Below are 8,062 nucleotides of genomic sequence, written 5' to 3'. Positions count from 1 at the left end.
CTTGTAGTATTAGTAACCAATCAAAGCAGAGCAGAGCCATACACGAAACACAGAGACAGTATTTTATTTATGCTAATATTGGTGGTGGAAGGAGAGGTTGATTTGGAGGTGGACGAAGAGAGAAACGGGGATTTGTCAACATTAGGAAGGAGTGGTTGGCCTTTCTCCTTAGAATGTCATGATCCTAATTCCTTTAGTTAGGTTTTTCTTAAATGTGGTTCTGGACTGTTAACTTCTCTTTTTCTGAAGGCAAATTTCTCACTAGGAGGGAGGTAATGAATTCTGAGACAGGTTGGCAAGAGTTGAAATGGAGAGCGGAAAGAGAAAGCGAACTCGAGAGAATGTGGATTTGTCTTTTATTGAATGAGCGTCGGTGGAGACAGAATTAACTTGAGTGGTGACTAGTGAGAGGTGGGTGGGCAGAGAGAGGGTCAGGATTCCCCTCTGACAAAAGAGAGAAAAGAAAGCAGACAAAAACTGACCGTATGGCTTTGTGGCTGCTGTTCTAGAAGGCTTCCCTCCCATTCTATTTCCTTTAGAACTGGCCTTTGGACAGTGACATTTCATGTGACGTTGGCCCTTCTCTGGCTCCAGATGGGCAGCTGACCAGAGGCCTTGACAGTGACCACTAATACAGTGTAAGAAGGTGAGCTGGACCAACCCAATACCCCCTTTCCCTCCTAAGCATTTGAGTTAAGGAATACTCGAAGCGTTTGTTCAGAAGTTACATGTGATTACATGTTCTCGAATCAAATGCTTCTTGCTAAGTTTCCTGTGGTGGCTAAAATACTTTCTTTTTGGGTTCACTATATATTTATTAGCTATTCTGTTTTTGCACCATACAAATTATTGCTGCTGGTGGTCAAATGGCTTTATTTGGAGAAACGCGGTAGACCTAATGGAATGAGTTAATTGAATAATATCGCTGACAAATGGCTCCATATACCAAAGAAGGCTTGAGACTTAATTACCAATGTCATTTATCTCTCTATTTGCACCCCAACAATAAGTGACTCGTTTCTCATTAACGTTGGGTCATCTTCCAAAAGGAAAGAAAAGAGGCCAAAATATCAGGAAGGGAAAAAAATTGATGTCTTTGTTCCCCGCATCATTATCCTGATAAATCATAACAGACTCTGTTAATTAGATGGGCAGCCTTCACTGGCTGACTCCTGTCCAACAATTACCTCAGAAAGAAGCACCGCTGGGCACATTTCCTCCCCTTGGGAGGAGATGAAAGGAAGCCTGTAACAAAAAGAGGAATCATTCCCCCACCCATGCTGGGGGAGAATCACAGTTGTCAAGGCAAATTTCTAGACTGAGGGCTGGAGCTGTGTTAGGGACATCCCTCGTGCATTATGGTGACGGTGGGGTGTCTGACGCTGCCCTCTCAATCTAAGGCTTAGGTAATGGTCCCGGTGCCTCCAGCTCCCCCGGGAAGATTAGAGCCTAATTAAACAGGGAACAGGTGTAAGAGGGCCTGATTCGATCTGGCCAAATTAATTCCTGAGCTCGGGCTTGCGTTTGGTAACTGGAAACGGTGAATTAACTACAGCCGGAATACAGCTAATCCCTTGGTTTCTCTGCGACTGTGTATAAAACAGTCTGGACTCGCTGGGAACACAAACAAAGAGGGACACGAAGTGGCGATACAATGCACCTTTGCATGGGGAAGGCTGGGCAATGAGCCGAGCCACAGAGGGTGGCCATGCATACGTCCCAGATGGCTTGCCTGGGACAGTCCTGGTTGATGCCTGTTGTCTCTGCAAAAGTATCATAGTGCCTTCTTTCACTCTCAAAAAAAGTCCCAGTTTGGACTATAAATTAAGTGGTTACTGTATTTCAATGTCCATTTTAAGCTGCCTTTTCTTTCTTTCTTTTTTTTAAACTGGAAGAGTGAGAGCTGTTGTGGGTTGAATTGTGTCCCCCAAAAGATGTTGAAGTCCTCCCTCCACCCCCACCCCCGTACCTGTGAACGTGACCTTATTTGGGAATAGAGTTGTTGCAGATGATCAAGTTACAATGAGGTCGTCAGGGCGGCCTCCGATCCAGTATGACTGGCGTCCTTATAAATGTGAGAAACTCGGACCCAGAGACAGGTGTGTGCCCAGGGAGGCGTCTGTGAGGGGTGATGCTTCCATGAGCCAAGGAACCAAAGATGGCCAGCAACACAGAAGCTGAGGGAGAAGTCTGGAACAGATCAGCCCTCACAGCCTCAGAAGAAGCCGCCCCTGCCCTCACCGTGATCTCTGACCTCCAGCCTCCAGAACCATGTGACAATACATTTCTGCTGTTTTCAAGCCATTCGTTAGTGGTGTGGCTTAAACTAATTCAAGTGGGTGCTGGTGGCAAAGTGTCTGAAAACACTCTCACTGCACTTAGGTTGTGCCATTCCCAGAAAGGAGCCGTCTTGGTGGCAAAGGTTGGCTGCAGGGCTACGGTGGGCCAGTGAGCTGACGCCAGGGTCTCCGAGCCAAGCGCTGGGGGCCAGGGAAGGAGACAGACAGCTGTGGTTCCTGGGCTCCAGGAGCCAGCAGTCTGGCGGGCGGGGAGGCGGGGCTGCTGACCTTGCACTTAATTAGTTAGATATGAATATGCATCGCGGGCGCAGAGCAGAGCACGGAAGGAAGCACCTCCCAAACTGGGCTGGACAGCAAAGGGCTCCCCGAGAAAGGGGCATCTAAGCTGATCTGATGAGCAAGGGTTACCCGGATTTAAAAAATGGGGAGCGCAGGGAGCACGGTGAAGGCTCTAGAGCAAGAGGGCGCAAGGAGCAGAACCCCGAACCCAGAGAAACCCAACAGCGGGAGCCGGAGGCCTGAGCCCTTTGCTGCTCTTTGTCTCAGCCCCATCGCCTCGTCCGTCAAAAGTTTAAGGGACACTTACGTGTATGAGACCCGGCTCCAGGAGCTGGGGGATGCCAGCGACGGAGGCCACCCTGCAAACTGCCAACCAGGCAGTCGGTGGCCCAGGGCTGGGAAAAGCGGTGCCAGCCGCCCGAGAGAACAAAGCTCCTGCTCTGTCTGGAGAGCTCAGAGCAGTGGCCGAGGCCACCTCCAAGGCGAAACTGAGGAAAACACACTCAGTGGCTAGAGGGGGAGGTAGGAGGAATCGAACACTTCGATCCCTCATTCAGAAGAGGGGGGTCCTGGGGTCCCTGATCTCTCTGGCCAGGAGTTTTCATGTGACTGGACTTGGGGAGGTCACACGTCAGTCCCAGAAGCACTGCTTCTTTCTGAGGGTTTAACGTGAAGCAGCCTTTGGGTTGCCGCTCGTCCAGGTTTCATTTGGGGACATGGCAGGACATGTCAGAGTGTTCTTCAGAACACCTTTGTGATGGCCCCTTGCCCTGGAGGTTCCACACCCCACATCCTTGGACTTGGGTTCCCGCGACCCACTGTGGCCGCCATCTAGGATTTAGGCCTCAGTCCCCTTGGCCAGAATCTGAGGAAATAATGAAATCAGTGGACTCTGTACTGTGCATATGTTTTTGAATTCTAGCCTTGGGGGTCCTTGGGTGCAGCCCCATCTAAAAGGACCACGAGCAGTGCCCTTTTCAAGACGGATTTCTGGGCTGGATGTTAAAGTCATTGTCTTTTCTAGTGGACTTCAGTCCTCTGTCTCTGGTGGGCCTCGGACAAAAAGTTTTGGTAAGGCAAAACTGGGCTCTGATTTCGTAGGCATGGCATTTCTTATGTAAGCCTACAGGTCTGCATTTCAAAATGAAAAATAACAATAATAATTAAAGTTTCTCTAGGCTTCTCGGGTCCAAACCACTCTTGCAAAACCACCTCTGGATGAGCTTTAAGTGTCAGCAAATCAGAAACATGTGGATTTAATTTCCTTTGAAATACACCAGGGGGAACTAGGAGGCAGCAGGGCTTGGCAGCCAGCTTCTTAGGGTTTGCCAAACCCCAAATATCTCACACTCTGTGAGGGCCATCATGCTGCCCCCCAGCAGCCTCATCTGGCCAGTTCAGCCACTGAATTTCTTGCTGTGCCATCTAGGTTTTATCTAACCATTAGGCTATTCTCTTGGTTTGTTCTAGCTGCCAGAAGGACACTGTTAACACCACCCACACGCTTAACAGGACTTTGGAAGAGGGACCGATACTGCAATGAGGTGTCAGGTTGGCCCCAGTCTTATCTGGATGAACGAGCCATCTCTGCAGCCATTATTCTGCTTTTTAAAACCCAAACCAACTGCGAGAGAGGTTTTCCAACTTGATTTCTAGATGGGAAAGTATTTTGCTTTTATGGTGGATGATGGTATCAAGGCCCGAGGGTATTAGGTTTCATGATCATCTGACACTCACGCATATAATGTGAAACATGTCCATAGCCTGCAAAGACCACAGCCGCCCCACCGTTAGCTTCTAAGGTAAACACGGACCCACAAACCTCCTGGGAAAATAAAGGAGCAATTTCATTAAAGGAGAGAAGCCACAGTCTGTAGCTCCGATGTGTCCCCGAAACCCCCCAGATCCTGGTCTGTGAATTTTGAGTGAGGATGTGCCAACAAGGCCTGTGCCAACAACGGACGCTTTCGTTATTTTTTTTTCTTGATATTAAATGCCTCTCTTTTTCTTACTGTATTTTCAATGTCCAACAGCCTCTTTTGTCTAAAATAATAATGCGCATTAAATGCAAAGGGCAAATTGAACCTAAAAAAAGGAGTTTTCGCATCCAGAACAACTACCGCTTTCGTGTGTGCTATGTGCACATATGTACATATGTGGACTCTTTTCGTTATCCTCATCTTAACAAAGAAACAGTGGACACAGCCCCAGAGAGACAGAGTAACCTACAAATCACACAAGTAGCAGCTGAACTTGCCCTTGGACTTCCAGACTCCGGAAATGGTGTTCTTTTCAGTACTCTTACTCCATGGCTATGGTTCATTTTATGTGTCAACTTGACAGGCCAAAGGGGTGCCCAGATATTTGGTTTAATATTATTCTGGGTGTTTGTGTGAGGGTGTTTTTGGATGAGATTAACATTTAAATTGGTAGACTGAGTACAGCAGACTGCCCTCCTTAGTGTGGGTGGGCCTCGTCCAATCAGTGGAAGGATAATAGTACAAAAAGGCTGACTCTCCCCTGAGTAGGAGAATCATTCCTTCTGTCTGATGATTGAGCTGGGACATTGGCTTTTTCCTGCTTTTGGACTTGAACTGAAATATCAGCTCTTTTTGGGTCTTGAGCCTACTTGCCTTCGGGCTGGACCTTCACCACTAGCCTTCTTGGATCTCAGGCCTCCAGACCTGGACTGAAACCACAACATGGCTCTCCTGGGCTCTAGCTTGCCAGCTCACTCGGCAGCTCTTTGGACTGGTTGCCCTCCGTAATCACCTGAGCCAATTCTTTACAATAAACCTCTTAATCTCTCTCTCTTTCTCTCTCTTTGTCTCTATCTCTCCACCTCTGTCTCTATCTCTATCCTATTAGTTCTATTTCTCTGCAGAACCTTAAAACACCCTTTTCTTATTTGATCTACCAGGCAGTCCTGGGAGTTAGCTGGGTCAGGTACTATCATTGCTATTTGCCAGATGAGAGAAGACGAGACCTGGAAGATGACCATGAGTGTGCGTGCATGCACGCACGTGCGCACACACACACATCTGCATGCGTACATGCACAGACACGTACACGCCACACTTCAGGACTAAGATCAGAACCCAGGTCTGCCTGTTCCTTATTCGGGGCTTCTTCCCTGCGGCGTCCACAGAGCAGCCACGATGGCAATGCTAGGTTACTCTGAAGAGCCATTTGTCCCCAGACCTGGAATAGCGAGTCCTCTTTTCTGGAGGAAAATCTGCCTCTGCGTATCGACCTTATAGAGGAGCCACTGCTATTTGTTTGTTCTTCAAATTTCATGTTGTAAGTTCTAGCTGCAGAAAACAATGCTGCCAGAAGGAGCGAAACCTCGCGACTTCCCACCTGGAGACAGTGAACACGGGGAAGGATCCTTGAGAGTAAAATTACCCTCCAAACAATTGTGCGCTAAGCAGGACGAGGATGTCTGGCTAGCAGAATTTCTGAGTAAGTGAGGGCAAAAACCTCATTATCTTTGTTAGCTGATGTAAACTCCAAGGCCATCTAATGTGTCGAGACTATTGGCCCTTAACCTAGGTGAGTACTCAGTCTGTTTCTTTGTCTTCCGAAGCCGCCCCAGTCTCGGGGTTACGAAGAAATCGTGTCTCCCCCGCCCGCTCTTATCTTTACGATGTCCATTCTGGTGGTCCCGGGCAGCAGTTGGGATGTCAGACATTGAGGATGTGTCTCGACAGTTCCCTGAAAGCCAAGGGAAGATCAGTGAAGGAACGCTTATGCACCTTCCACTGCTCTTATCAGTGGTCAGGATTCCAGGCAGAGGCGGAGGTGGCCTTCTTCTGCTGATTGTAAGTAGCAGGTGGGAATTGTATTCTGGGCTTCAGCAGCCACAAGATCCCTGCCTAGGAGAAGGATGACTAAGAAGGAAGCGTCGAGACTGACACTGTAGAGAGGGGCAGCAGGTGGGACCTGGTTCTTGCAGGCAGAGAGCTTTGGTTTTAATTAATGGCATCTTGCGGGTTGACAGTAAATATAGTACCCTCCCCTTATCTGTGGTTTTGCTTTCTGCTGGTTCACTTACCCGCTGTCAATCTCGGCCCGAAAATATGAAATGGAAAATTCCAGAAATTAACAATTCATAAGTTTGAAATTGCACGCCGTTCTGACTGGCATGATGAGAACTCGCACATCCGGCTTCGACCTGCTGGGGACATGAATAGTCTGCTTGTCTCCACACTGGAGACGCTCCCTGCTTGTTGGTCACTTACTAGCCGTCTCGGTTATCAGATCGACTGTCTGTTGTGGCATCGCAATGCTTGTGTTCAGCGACCCTGTTTTACTTAATAATGGCCAGAAAGAGCAAGATCAGTGATGCTGGTGATTCATATGCCAAAGAGAAGCTGTATAGTGCTTCCTTGAAGTGAAAAGATATGTATGTACATATAGGAAAAAAACGTATATACAGAGTTAGGTGCTCTCAGCGTTGATTTCAGGCATCCACTGGGGGTCTTGGAACGTACCCCCCATGGATAAGAGGAGGCTGGCTGCCCCACAGGGATGGGATTCTTGCACTGGATAAGTGGATGGCATTCGCTCTGGGCCAAGGGCACAGAAAAAAGTTCTCATCCCTTCACCAAAAACCTTCTCCGTCTCTCCTGAATCCCTAATCCTAGAACAATATCATTTTCAAAAGGTCCGGTTTGGGCTTCACACTGTGAGCCTGTTGCTGTGAGGAGCAGAGAAGAAAGAGCGTTTTCCATTTTATAAATGAGCCTCAAACTCACTGGTTTTGCCTGAAGCCAAAAGCTCCTGACTTCCACAGGCTTCTCTGTGATGGATAATGGGTCTGTTTTTATACTTTAAGAATCATGGCCTTTTTTCCCTCTTCCATTTGAGTAAGTTCTTGCAAGTAGAGTTGAACAAGAAATGCTATTTCTCATGGAAATGGTTTAATTGCAATTATATCTGCACGCAGGCTGGTTTTCAGAGTGGCTCAGACGTGCTGGTCAGCTACTCTGAATTGATGAGGAAAATGGAGATCATTGAAGCATTTGCGTTGACGGAGGAAGCCAAAAGATCTCTTCATTCACACTGACCTTGGAGATAGATATCAAGCAATGCTGCAGTTCAGGCCTGATTATTTGCCCAGGAGCAGACAGGGCTCTTGTTCTGTGTTCTGTAGTTGTGACCCTCTCCCATAGGGGACCTCAGTGTCAGATGCCATTCCCAAGCTCCCAAGTGGCCTGGTGTGTTTGATGGGTCCCGGCACTGCCTGGTCACATTCCATCTCAGCGTGATTGTCCTTGCAAGCCAGCCAGCCCCGGTGGTGTTCGTAATGACACAAAATCACATATATCTGACTGGATGAAACTGGTGGCTTTCTATCTGGTTCCCTTCTGGAATATTTCCAGTCTATAAAGGGGTCTGATTGCACATTAGATTGACCTAAGTAGCCTTTAAAAATATTGATTCAAATTGCAATCTAAAAAAAAAAAAAATCTACAATTGCC

General features: G+C 47.8%; 1 protein-coding gene across 7 annotated transcripts in view; it reads left to right on the top strand.

Moving 5' to 3' along the window:
- The window catches only part of KCNE2 (potassium voltage-gated channel subfamily E regulatory subunit 2), a 189,575-nt gene that overhangs the window by 30,350 nt on the left and 151,163 nt on the right, over window positions 1–8,062 (top strand). The gene's annotated exons all lie outside the window — the stretch shown is intronic.

The sequence above is a fragment of the Pteropus vampyrus genome, unplaced genomic scaffold (assembly GCF_000151845.1).
Source record: "Pteropus vampyrus isolate Shadow unplaced genomic scaffold, Pvam_2.0 Scaffold114, whole genome shotgun sequence".
NCBI classification, from domain to species: Eukaryota; Metazoa; Chordata; class Mammalia; order Chiroptera; family Pteropodidae; genus Pteropus; species Pteropus vampyrus.
The sequence above is the reverse complement of the archived record's forward strand: the minus strand, read 5'-3'. Positions and strand labels throughout refer to the sequence as shown.